Genomic DNA, 12,996 nt, shown 5'->3' with positions numbered 1-12,996 from the left:
GTCAGTAATTTAAATTGATTAAATGTAGCATAGAAAATGTACAAGAAAAGGTTGAGGGGATCAAATTAACAGGCAAAAGAAACAATTTTCTCAACAGTAACATTTTTGCTGTATCAAAGTGAAAGCAATCCGTAAGAGATTGAGAAAATGAGTATATTTTCTCATTCCTTTGTCATGTGACAAAGGAATAAAATAATTCCTTTGTCACATGACTAGATCTAAGGTGAAAATTAGAACTTTATCTCAATATAAGGAGGCAGTCATTCTTAGGAAATAACATTTAAATTGAACAAGTAAAAGGAGATCAGAGGCATGAACCAAGAGATAAGAACTTGTCTCACTTGTTCGTAAACTATGGGGCCCAACTGTCGAACAATAATCAGTATCGAGGCTGCAGAGAACAAAGTTTTATTTAGGGTCTTGATAATTGCAATCCGGGAGACACAGATTCAGGTAAAACCCAGAGATGCTCTGTGGAAGAGAAAGAGTCAGGGACTTATAAAGATAAAAGGTACAAGGTTGTTAAAGCTGTCTGTCAGGGATTATGATTGACTGTGACGCAGGAAAGGAAATATTTGTCCTTAAGGGATTCTCTGTCACAAGTTATTTTAGGGTAAGAGTCCGGTAAGTATCTTGAGTTTCTGGAACGTGGACAGATGCTCTGGATGCCTGTGTCAAAGCAATAGGTAGTCAAAGTTCAGATTCCATCTCGGCTGAGATGTGCCTAAGTCACACTTCCTCAGTGGCTTCCTCAGAGGCTCCATGTGAGAGAGCTCTCCCTACCAGTAATGACTCCATTTCTATTTTCCTTTCACACAACTTACCTTCACTCCTCAGATGTGTTGGGAACTGATAAGCATATTCTCACCGTAGTACTTGTTGTCGCTCACTTGCATTAAAGTGGACCATAGCCAACATCAATAACTGATTATTGAGTTTTGTTGTATTTTTCTCAAATTCAGAGTTATTTATTTTAAAGCATCAGTAAGCAAACTATGGCCTAAAGGTGAAATCTCTTCTTGAGCTAAGAATGGTTATTACATTTTGAAAAGGTTGTAAGAAAAGAAAAAGAAAAAAGGAAAAAAAGAAAGAATATGTGTTACAGACCTATGTAGCTCATAAAGACAAAAATATTTATTACCTGGAGGGCTTAAATTTAAGGGGATATTGATGTTCACATTCATTATATATATATATATATGAATATAATAAATATATTATGAATAACAACTGAATATAATAAATGTATATAATGAATGCGAAGGTTTATATATACACAGTTAAGTATAAGAGAACAATTTTGTCTTACACATTGTAGGATTTCACGCCCTAAAGGGTGGATTTCTCGATAAGAGAAAGAGAAGATATATATTTACCAGTTCATAGTTTATTGAGGACAAGAAGGAAGAGGACTGAGGCAAGTTCACTTCATTTTTGCAATGACAACATTACAGAGGAAAATGAAGTAAAAAATGTGAAACAGAAGCCTGATTGTGGAAGATGCATGAAGGGAATGAATAAGGCAATGAAAGGGGATAAACTACTTTGAGAGCTCTGATGCCAGGAGGAAAGTGGCAAGTAGTCATGTATGTCCCTGCAGGTATTTGTAGGTTGTCTTCCACTCTGAGATTTCTCTGCTGCTGACCCTCCCCTAAACAAGTGTCAGAGAGGATTGGAGCTCTGTCTTCACAGCGCTTGCTGACTTTTCAAGAGAAACATTGTACAGATAGACCCACAGACATACTGAAATAGATATCCGCAGCTCTGTTGCATGTGTAGTATTTAGCTTCTTCAGTCTGTGTGTGAAACACTTCTAACCTGTTTCCCCTACTCCAGTGCCCACAGGGCCACCAGTTTTCAACCTGTTTTCTCTGTCCTGTTAAACACACCTCTTTTTCTAGCAGCTGAATAGGAAGGAGGACCCCCGTTTCAGTTGTTGTCTTCCTCGAAACTGTTCATTCTAAACGAATTCTCACATTTCCCTTCAGAATCTATCTACCATCTCCCTCTATGTCCAAACTCCTCCTGATAGACAAATTTATTGAGCGCTTAAATGTATACCAATTACCGTTTGTCAGTGGCATTTAACCCTCACAAATATTATCCACATTACACAGTTAAATACTGAGACTTAGAGAAAGTTAGAAACTTGCCAAAAGTTGCAAACTTAACAAGTGACATGTCTAGGATTCAGGCACAAAAGATTTGAGCCCAGAGGCCATGCTCTTAACCATGAAGTTAAACCCTCTAGGAAGAAGTTAACACATGTTCAAGGGAAATGGAGGGTCCATACTAGCTCCCTTATTTATACCAGCCTCCAGAGGGGAAAGTTTAACAGAAAAGTGCTCCCATTTAATTTTTCTATTTCTTTAACCACTGAATTAAACAATAACACATCCTCCTTAAATGTAATCTCTCTTTGATTCAAGCTTTCTGATTATTTCAGAAGCTTCAGTGAATAGTTGATATCTTCATAATTTTTTTCTTTAATTTCAGAACTTTGTGAGAAGGATAATGCTATTTTCTTTTAAGTGATTAGATAATTTTGTAATTTTCTATGCTAAAAAGTATACTTACAGTATATATAAAATTCGATGTATTTAACGTGTACTTTTGTTAAAGCATTGTAAAATAACAACTGAATTGTACTCAAATAAATACATCGTTTTCCTCAACATTGACTTAATGTGCACTATAGTTCATATTTTTTTCTGATTAGTTCAGAATTATCAAATTAGAGAATTATCATTTTGAGACTGGTTTTTACTAACTCTAACTTCCATGTTCCTAATGAATAAACTAAGCTTTATTTATCCTTAATATTTTCTGACCTCTTCACTTCAATTGAAATCTGGATTGTTTCAAATGATTCCCCTACCATCTCCACCACAAATTTACCTCTCTGTTTCTCTAGTATAAGAAGAGCCAGGCTGCTTCTTACATTTCTGCCACTTTCTGATTATTATTGTATGATCTCTGCATTCCCCTAATTTTAACTTACTGTTAGGAAGTAAAGTTGGCCCTCTCTCTATGCAAACCACTCCTGTATCCTCCAGAACCAGTGCCCACTTCTACTTTCCTGAACGAGGTCAACTACAGTTCACCAAGCTTACCATTTTTTAATTTTAATTAATTAATTAAAATAAATTAATTTTATTGAAGTATAGTTGATTTACAGTGTGTTAGTTTTAGGTGTACAGCAAAGTGATTCAGTTATACATATACATATATCTATTCTTTTTCAGATTCTTTGCTCATATAGGTTCTCATAGACCAAGCTTACCAATTTTATAGTTTCATTGCCTGTCTGCATCTATGCCATGACCTCATTTCTCATTCACGTCTCAAAATTAAACTTTCAGAACTCTACCGCAACAACGATCAGTGGTCTACTGAACTTGTATAAGATGACCAGAAGTTGAAGTATTGTAAGCATTAGTAATATAAAAGTCCAACTACTGTCTGTTCTGCAAATGAATATATGTTTAATACTAAAAGTTTCACCATGGTAGTGTGAGTCTTTCCAAAATTTATTACATTCCTATTATATGCCAAGCACTGACTTACTCTTTGATTTCATTTTTCCCCCAATTTTGTTTTCCAAACACAGAATGACAACTTGGTGAAAAAAACCCTGCGGCATATACCAAATACCAAGATGTGCATCCTCTGCCCATCCTCATTTCTGTATTCCCACTCATCCCATCGTAATTAGATTCTGCCACTTTTCTCCTGAGCCCTATAATAGTCTCATGTCTACTCACTTCCCATCTCTTCCCCGTCTTTTAATCTCAAATGCCGTTCATACATACAGAACGTCACCTGAATGATGTTCATAACTGATGGCTGCTTGCTTTCTTAAGAATGCTTAAAAGATGCAGTGTTGGAAGAGAAAGCTGTCACCACCTGCTGACTTGTGCCCAAAGTCTCCGAGGCTGAAACTTCTGCTTTCATAAATGGGGAGGCCCAGCCCAGAAGTGAAATGAAGAAGTGCCATAAAAGAGCTTATGAGCCTTTTAAAGACTTCCCAGGAGATATACACACACACATACATGTACACAAGATGTTCAGTGTGATTTCAGAGAAATTCTCAGAGACCTCATATGTCTCAAACACTGGGTAAGACCTCTGCTTCCAGACATTCTAAAATTTACTCTTGAATAATGCAACCCAGAGAGCGGTGTACTTGGACCAAATTACTTATATCCCTTATAGTATTATTTCTGGCAAATTACCCCATCTGCTTTTGGCTTGCATAACAGACAATGGCAAGAATTTCTTTTCTATCTATTGGTAGAGGTCCTCTTCCATGACATCCTTTATACAAAGACTATATAAATGCACATAATGTCTTACATATTATTTCATAGGTTTAAGAGATACTTGGTGTCCAGTGTAGAATAACATGGACTATGGGCTAACCATGTTCTCTAAAGAATAAAGTAGTTCTTTGTAAACTAGACTGTTTATATATTTCATACACCCTCTGTTTCCCAGTTATTCTCTCTTATCACTTAATAAATTCTTTTGATGTCTTTTCTATATCATTTGTACTAAAGTGAAACAAAGCGAGATGTTTTTGATTGCTCCATACCTGGACAAAAGTGTTAGAATGGAAGCCTAGAGGCTGCTATGGTGGTAGCAGTCATAATGAAAATGAGAGAACGCCTAAATGGATGTGGTTTTCCTGCTTCAATTACCTGGAGATTGTTTTCCAGTGCTGACACCAGGATGTTCTGAATTTTGCTTTAGTGAAACGAATTAGTGTTTCCTCTACAGTTTTAATTATAGTTTTGTTTCTCTAAAATTGCTATGTAATTTCATTGACCATTGAGTTAATACAAAGTGAACTCCTTGGCCTGGCCCTCCAGGCACTCCAACTGTTCTAACCTATCCCTGCTGCTCCATCACCTCCCCTTCTCCTACACATGGGCCTGTGCTGCCATCAAACTGCACAAACCTCTCTTCTCTCAAGTGCTGGGGAGTTTTCTAATCTCTGTCACTTTTCATTCTGCTGATTATGTCAGGAATTGGATTTTCTTAGATGTGATGCATATTAAATCTACTTTACATGTATAACATGTTTATATAGTTAATAAATTTGACAAAAAATTATTAAGTGATGCCTAATGATGACTACGTTACAAAATCATATATATATATATGCCTTTTCATATATATCCATGTCTTTCAACACTAACCTCACCCTCTACATTCTCATAATACTTAAAATATGCTTGCCTTATGTTTTCCAGGCCATTGCATGTGGTGCTCTCTTTGCCTGGAGTTCTCTCCTTCCTCCGTTCTTCTACTTGCCACCACTTCCCCATGTAATGACCCGATTTGGAGAAGACTTGTTTCTGCCCCTCTTATGGGTTCCCTTAGTACCCTATTCTAAGTTCTATTAATTCAGACTGCATTGTAACTCCCTGTTCATTGTCTTCATCATTGTGTCCCCAATGCGTATACAGCACCTAAGGTTTGGAAAGTACTCAAATAAATGAAAGTTGGTGACATTGAAATACATGTATAACTGGTTTAGAAGAGTTAAATGATCAGTGTTATTGAAAGTCATAAAGACACTTACGCCTTTGACCCAGTAATCCAGGAGTCAAAAATTCACATGCTTTCAGGGTCAAGCAAGTAATCTAAATGTGCCATGTTGGCCTGGGGGGGAAGGCAATAGGAATACAGGTTACTGTACTTGCCTCACCTAAACACATTCAGATTTACACTTTTATAAATACTGTCGATACAAGCCAAACAACCATAACCCCTGTCTCATTCAAAGAAACAATTCTGTAGAGGAAAAAAATATTAATAATAATGTTATTTGTGAATCTATCTGTAATAAGGAAAAAATGAAGACAAATGGCTAGTAATAGGAATCTGATTAAATTAAATATAGATTGTATCCATTAAATATCATATATTCTTTAACGTTAAAATAATCCCCCAATTGTAATATATGAAAAATGCTTTAGTTATTGGAAATAGTGAAGGAATAACACAAAACCCTGTGTTTGCTGTAATTGCAACCATGTAAAAATGTACATCCTTGTTTAAAAAAAAGGATTAATCAAAATGAAGATAACTATGTTAGGGTGCTCAAAATAGAAATGATTTTTGTAAAGTGCAGCATTTAATAATGCCGTCATTTTTCCAATCCCAGTCTCTGGAGAAAACTTTGGCAATATCTCTTGGAGACTTAGAAGATGATACCTAGCAAGCAGAACCAGGTTACTTTGGGTAAAAGCTGAAGAATATGAATTGTGGGCTGAGCTACAAATAACATTGTCATAGCAACCTCCAAAGATTTCATAGAAAAGGCATGACTTGGATTTCTCTTTTTTTTTTTTAAGGAAAATGACTAACAAGATCCCTTTTGAAACAGTTCTGATACAGTGAGGGATAAGATACAATAAGTTTGATAAAGAGTTTTGTTGAGAACTTGGGATAAACTGGCATAACCTTGAGATCAGAAGTGAGACTCCCTAGTGTAGCCTTAGCACATTATTTTGTGTGTGTGTATTGATTAGTTTTCAGTGCCGTAACACGTATGTGATGCCAATCTGCCTTCCATGCAGATAATATTTATTTAATAATAAAATATTAAGAACAATATAATAACTCTATAATGATAATAATGGTTATTATAAGTAAAAAAGTTCAATTCTCCTTGTTAAGAGACATTTCATATATTTCTCTGATTCTTTATAATGAAGGCTTGATTATCTGTTCTCAGGGTTCTTCTGTGATACTATATATAACCTCCTGGAAACAGGACTGTGGAAATACTGATAGTATCAACGGAAATCATTGTAACTTCTTCCTTGGAAAGGGCGTATTCCATCAGTCTCATTGCCTCATTTGTTAAGCTGAATCGCCATCCTCAGTGAGAGATCATTTCAGTGTCCAAACTTCCTGCAAGGATTTATGTATTAAGCCCATTCTGTTTGAGTTTAGACCAGGAGTGTCCCTTAGGTTATTTTATGAACCCAGGTTTCCCGTAGTTTGCAAAAGCTGGCCCAGCCCACTGGCAGAAAATCTGCTTCTGATAGCATAGTCCTGTGGTAACAACTTTGGTATCTTGCACAGATAAGCAGCCTTGATGTAGGTCCATGTGGTTAAGGAGGAAGACATTGTCAGTAATTACCTTTACGGGGGATATTCTAGTTAGCAATTTTTTTCCAGTTCGAGGTAAACATGTCAGTCTGGGCTTATCATAAATAGCAATATATCCAAAGTATCATTCTCAGACTACACACACATTTTTGACTCTAGCTTTCTGTGTAACGTTAGAAAAACAAACAAACAAAAAAGCGTAGTCAGATCACCTGTGACCTCAAAATAAGGAGCTGTGTGGCAGCATCAGGAGGCATAATGAGTGAAGCCAGAATTCACAAGCAGCGGGCGGAGTGGGAAACCCCTGCGGTTCAGGCCTGATCACTGAAACTGGCACCTGATCGCCCTTACAAGTGATACCTGTTCGCTCAGTTCTTGAAACAATCAAATATGTACCGTAAATATCATGGTTCTGCTAACACCTTTTGTATGTTTTCTGAAGCCACTGGTAGAACTAACCTTTCTAACCATCTGCTGAGAACAGAAGTCACGTTATAAGTCAAGTGGAACTTTGAGTTCTATTTCCATTTCTAAACATTTGACCACAAAATTAAACCTCAGATTCTTAAAGAAGAATTCAGTCTTCTGGGTAAGTGGGATCTGTCCACTCGTTCATTCAACATTTACTGAGCTGCTGCTTCATGTAGAATGTACAAGTGGGTTAAAAGATGTTTGAGGAGATTACTGTCTCGTTAGCCATCCAACTAATCATCACTCATGCTGAAGTTTTGAATCAGAAAAAAAAAAGAGTTGAACCAATATTTGTTAAATTTTGCACACAAATAGCCCTAGGGAGCACAGAAGGGAAGAGTTTTTCCATTGAAAAAATGTATGACTTTTCTGAATAAATTAATATGTATCTTAATCATGTATGTTTCAAATGAGGAAAAGATTAATTTAATAGAATCATTCTGTAAAACCCCTACTGCTTTGAATCCTATGAAAACTTGTTGCTAATTTGAGGCTTTCAAATTTAAAGTCATAAGATAAGTTGAGCAATCGATAACCTTGAAATTTAGGAAAGTGACTGACAAGGACTAGCCAGAACGTTTTTTGCAGTAATTTGATATATAACTCTGCCCTAATCACTCTTAAAAATCAGCTAGACAGTAAAAAGTTCTCTACCTTCAAACCTCTTGATGAAGTTTTGCAGATTAATCTGAATGGGTTTAAAATTTGATGAAAGGATGGAGAGCATCTAAATTTAGTTTTTCTGGATAGCCACGTGCAAAAGAATGAGACTAGACTACTATCTTATACCATACATAGATATCAACTCAAAATGGATTAGAGACTCCAATGTAAGATCTGAAACAATAAAACTCCTAGAAGAAAACATAGGCAGTATTCGCTTTGACTTTGGTTTTAGCAATATCTTTCTGCATAGGCCTCCTCAGGCAAGGAGACAAAAGCATAACTAAACAAATGGGGCTATTATCAAACTAAAAAGCTTCTGTACAACAAAGGAAACATCAACAAAATGAAAACCTACCAAATGGGAGAAGATATTTGCAAATCATGTATCTAATATCCAAAATAGATAAAGAATTCATGCAACTCAACAACAAAAAAGCTAACAATCCAATTAAAAAATGAGCAGAGAAACTGAATAGATATTTTTCCAAAGAAGGTATATAGATGGGCAACAAGCATGTGAAAAATGTTCAACATCACTAATTATCAGGAAATGTAAATCAAAACCACAGGGAGATATCACTTCACACCCATTAGAATGGCTATTATCAAAAAGACAAGAAATAAGTGCTGGAGAGGAAGTGAAGAAAAGGGAACCCTTGTGCACTTTTGGTGGGAATGTAAATTAGTGCAGCCACTATGGTAAATCACATGGGGATTCCTCAAAAAATTAAGAATAGAACTATCATGTGATGTAGCTATTCCACTTGTGGGTGTTTATCCAAGGAATACAAAAACACTAATCTGAAAAGATATATGCACCCCTGTGTTCATCACAGCATTATTTAGAATAGACAAGATATGGAGACAACCTAAGTGTCCACTGATGGATGAATGGATAAAGAAGATACACACACACTTACAATGGAATAATAGCCATAAAAAGATGAAATCTTGGCATTTGGGACAACATGGATGGACCATGTGGGTATTACGTTAAGTGAAATAAACCAGATGGAGAAAGACCAATACCATATGATTTAACTCATATGTGGCATATAAAAACAAGCAAAACAAAATGAATGAAGAAACCAAACTGAAACAAGTAGATACAGAGAACAGAGTAGTGGTTAGCAGAGGAGAAGTGGGTGGAGTGAGGGCAAGATGGGTAAAGGGGGTCAACAATACGATGACAGTTGACAACCTTTTGGTGGTGAGCACACTGTAGTTTATATAAATGTCAAAATATAATATTATACACATGAACCTTATGTGTTATAAACCCATGAAAATATAAATAAATAAAAATTTAATAAATAAATTTACTTTCATTAACTTATGAAACAGTAACATACTTTGCCCAATTAACTTAGCTTCAGAATTTTCATTTGTACAGTTTGAACCAGAAGAAGTACCTTTATTGGTTTATTTTTTTTTCTAAAATTCTAAGACTAAATTGTTATTACAATGTCTTCAAAAATTATTAATAGAATGCTTTCATAATTATCTCACGTGAATATTTAGGTAAATAGCTATGTAATAGCTGAATTTTCTCAAACTGTTAAAATATTATTTCTAAAGGTATATTTCAGGTTAAGAAGGATTAAGCTGCAGAGATATAACGTTTAATGATATTTCTCAAGTGATAAGAACTTACTATCAGAAGCAGGTAATATATTAGTACCCTCATTATGAAGTTCAGATTCTCCAGCAGAAAATGCTCAGGGCATATGTGAGTGATGATAATTTTTTTTCTATGCCTATATTCCTATAGCATTTCTTATCATGATGTCATTGTGTAACTGCATTTAAAGTGGGCTGTTAGGGACTTCCCTGGTGGCGCAGTGGTTAAGAATCCGCCTGTCAATGCAGGGGACACAGGTTCGAGCCCTGGTCCGGGAGGATCCCACATGCCGTGGAGCAACTAAGCCCATGCGCCACAACTACTGATGCCCACGTGCCTAGAGCCCGTGCTCTGCAACAAGAGAAGGCACCGCAATGAGAAGCCCGCGCACCGCAACGAAGAGTAGCCCCCACTCCCCGCAACTAGAGAAAGTCCACGTGCAGCAACGAAGATCCAACACAGCCAAAAATAAATAAATTTTAAAAAAAGATGATTCTTTAATAAATCAATCAATAAATAAATAAAGTGTGCTCTTAAGCATTTGCCAATTAAAGAAACTCAACATAAAGACCCAAAGACCCCATCTGAGTTTGCTAAGTGATGCAGTGTTAATAAAACTGTGGCTCATTGGAATCTAGTGTGTTACAGGATTTTTTGCACACTTAGCTCTTCAACTGATTTGGTTTGGATTCTAGTCAAATTACTTGGTACCTTGGTTAAGTGGGCTTGTGAAAAATACTGATGTATACAACCAGTTCCTATGGAGCTAATAGCTATGTGTTTGCTAAGTATTTTGTGAGAAGAAAAGATCAGAGAGCAAAGAAAGCTGGATTTCCTTAAAAGCACTGAACTAACTGTAACATGTATGTAAAGACTGGGTAATTACTGGGCAGAAAGAGGCCTGCCAGTAAAAGCCAACTATATGCAGCTCCCTTCTTTTGCTGAAAATCTGTCCTAGTTTCATGTTAAATTATATATTAAAAGAATACTACATTTTTCTATAATGATGTTTTTATAATATAGAGGGTATGTTTCTGACCAAAGACTCTACATCCACAATATATGATAAAAGCAAAGGTATAATGATAAAATATCATACTCAACTCATTTAAGTAGTGAAGTATATTCTAAACCTCATAATGGACAAATATAGTCACTGTGAGGTGGTTCTATAAGTCTCTAATATATTTTAAAAAGGTATATATCATATTCAAACGAATTTCTACTATATCTTAAATTATAACTATATAAAATGAACACATTAACTTTAATGACCACTTATTTACACTAATATAAGTCTGTTCCCCAACAAGAAAGATGTACATATGTATATGGGTGTTTGTATGAGTTAGGTAACTGGCATCTTTTAAAAAAACTGTTCAAGAAAGTTTGAAGTAATGAATTTTCATGTAGCATGAGGAGGTAATCAAAATCATTCTCCCATATTTCCTTAATTCTAAGGTACCGTATGTTGTATATGTCCTTAAGTTAGGGAAACTTTTTTTGGAAATAAAAAGCAAGTACACCAAATGTGCACATTAGAAGGAAAATTCTGGTTTTATAAATTTTATAATGAAAAAAGAAAATGGAATACATATTTTTATTTACCTTAGAATTAAATTTGAATTTAAGCTTAATTTCTACAGTAACCTTTAGAAATTTTTATTATGCAGTCTTTCTTGATGATAATTTGTAATTTGCTATGACTGATTTAGAATTTCCAAATTTCCATCCATTTTTAGAGTTCAAAATTTTGGCTAAAACCATCAATTATTTGAAATCCTCTCTCAATCTAGACTGTGCCTGAGGCCAGTACCTGAGCTGATCCTCTAGAGAGCTTCATGGAGAGTATAATAAGGGGAGCCCTTGTTGAGTAATTTATACTTGATTAACATCCTCACGAATTGCTCCCAACTTTATTCATGATTCTGAACACTTGAGATAATTGAAGTACCAAAAGAATGAGTATAAAGCTATTAGGACGAGTGGATACTTGAGCCTGCTCAGAGTCTCTTTGAGGCAGAGACTCATTTTGTGCATAAGTGTAAAGAAATATATTTTTGGAAAAATGATTCTAGTTCCAGTTAGAAGATAGTGAACTCAGAGATTTCATTTATCACTGCTCAAAGTGTTTAGAGCCATTGAAAACATTTCCCCCTAGACATTGACATGATGGACTTATTTTAATCAGCAATTACAAAAGTTGACCAAGTGCCAGGCATCAGTGAGTAGATTATTGGGCAAAAATCCGTTTTTTCCCCTTGTACACAACCTGGATGCATCCTGTCCAAGGACAGACTTAAACAGGCAAGGGAAAGTTGATTGCAAACGATTGCAGTTGGAGAGAGAGATTGGACTAAACTCTGCTGAAACAAAAGGTGGGACAGTTTATCAATTCTGGAGTGAGCTAGTGGACTGGTACTGGAGGACATTAGGAGGAGACTGGTTAATGTGATTAGGCCATCTGTGTTTGCTAATCAGCACTTATTGAAGTTAGACTCTTGCCGTCCCACAGAGAATGTGGTGCTATCTTTCTTGATGATTACATTTCGAAAAATGGCTCCCATGTCCGTGAGAAAGACATTCCTGGGTTGTAAATCTGGCAAGATTACTAGAAGAAGATTTACGTGTCAAAGGGGTGAAAAAAGAATTTGCATGTTTTTTAGAGTAAATGTTCTCAATAAGGGGAGGTCAAGGGCCTATAAGTCAGGAAGAAACCTGTCTAAAGTTTTATTAAGCTGAAAGGAATGTTAAGGCTGTCTTGGTCAATCTAAACCTTGAACACAGGTACAGATGTTTGCCAACTCTAGAGAAAAGCCTACAAGTACGACCAGCTCCTTTACCTTTAATTTCCCATCCTCCCTAATCTGATTTAGGTCTTTCACTTGTGTTGTCACAGGCTTACCAATATCACAGAATTTATCGGGTCAAATTGCAATTTTTTGTCTGTTTACTACTCTTGACACTAGACTGTAAGGTACCTGAGAACAGGGATCCTGTTTACATTTGTAACCATAGGACCTACTGTAATTCCCCTTACCTCAATTAATGCCTGCTAAAATAAACTGAATTCTATAAAATTAACAGAAAAGTAACTGAGATAGGAAATAAGA

At 35.8% G+C, this 12,996-nt stretch overlaps 1 protein-coding gene and 1 long non-coding RNA gene across 4 annotated transcripts in view; one reads left to right on the top strand and one right to left on the bottom strand.

Annotated features, from left to right (window-relative positions):
* The window catches only part of LOC309807669 (interferon regulatory factor 6-like), a 1,069,421-nt gene that overhangs the window by 921,601 nt on the left and 134,824 nt on the right, over nt 1-12,996 (bottom strand). The gene's annotated exons all lie outside the window — the stretch shown is intronic.
* The window catches only part of LOC309807705, a 118,525-nt gene that overhangs the window by 28,111 nt on the left and 77,418 nt on the right, over nt 1-12,996 (top strand). The window contains exon 2 of one of the 3 annotated variants that reach the window (XR_014294642.1): nt 3,246-3,428. The exons of the other annotated variants lie outside the window; for them this stretch is intronic. This is a non-coding gene — a long non-coding RNA (uncharacterized lncRNA). The remainder of the gene's footprint in view (nt 1-3,245; nt 3,429-12,996) is intronic. 3 annotated transcript variants of the gene reach the window in all.

Source organism: Mesoplodon mirus (genome assembly GCF_964341445.2).
Source record: "Mesoplodon mirus genome assembly, chromosome: 7".
NCBI lineage: Eukaryota > Metazoa > Chordata > Mammalia > Artiodactyla > Ziphiidae > Mesoplodon > Mesoplodon mirus.
The sequence above is the reverse complement of the archived record's forward strand: the minus strand, read 5'-3'. Positions and strand labels throughout refer to the sequence as shown.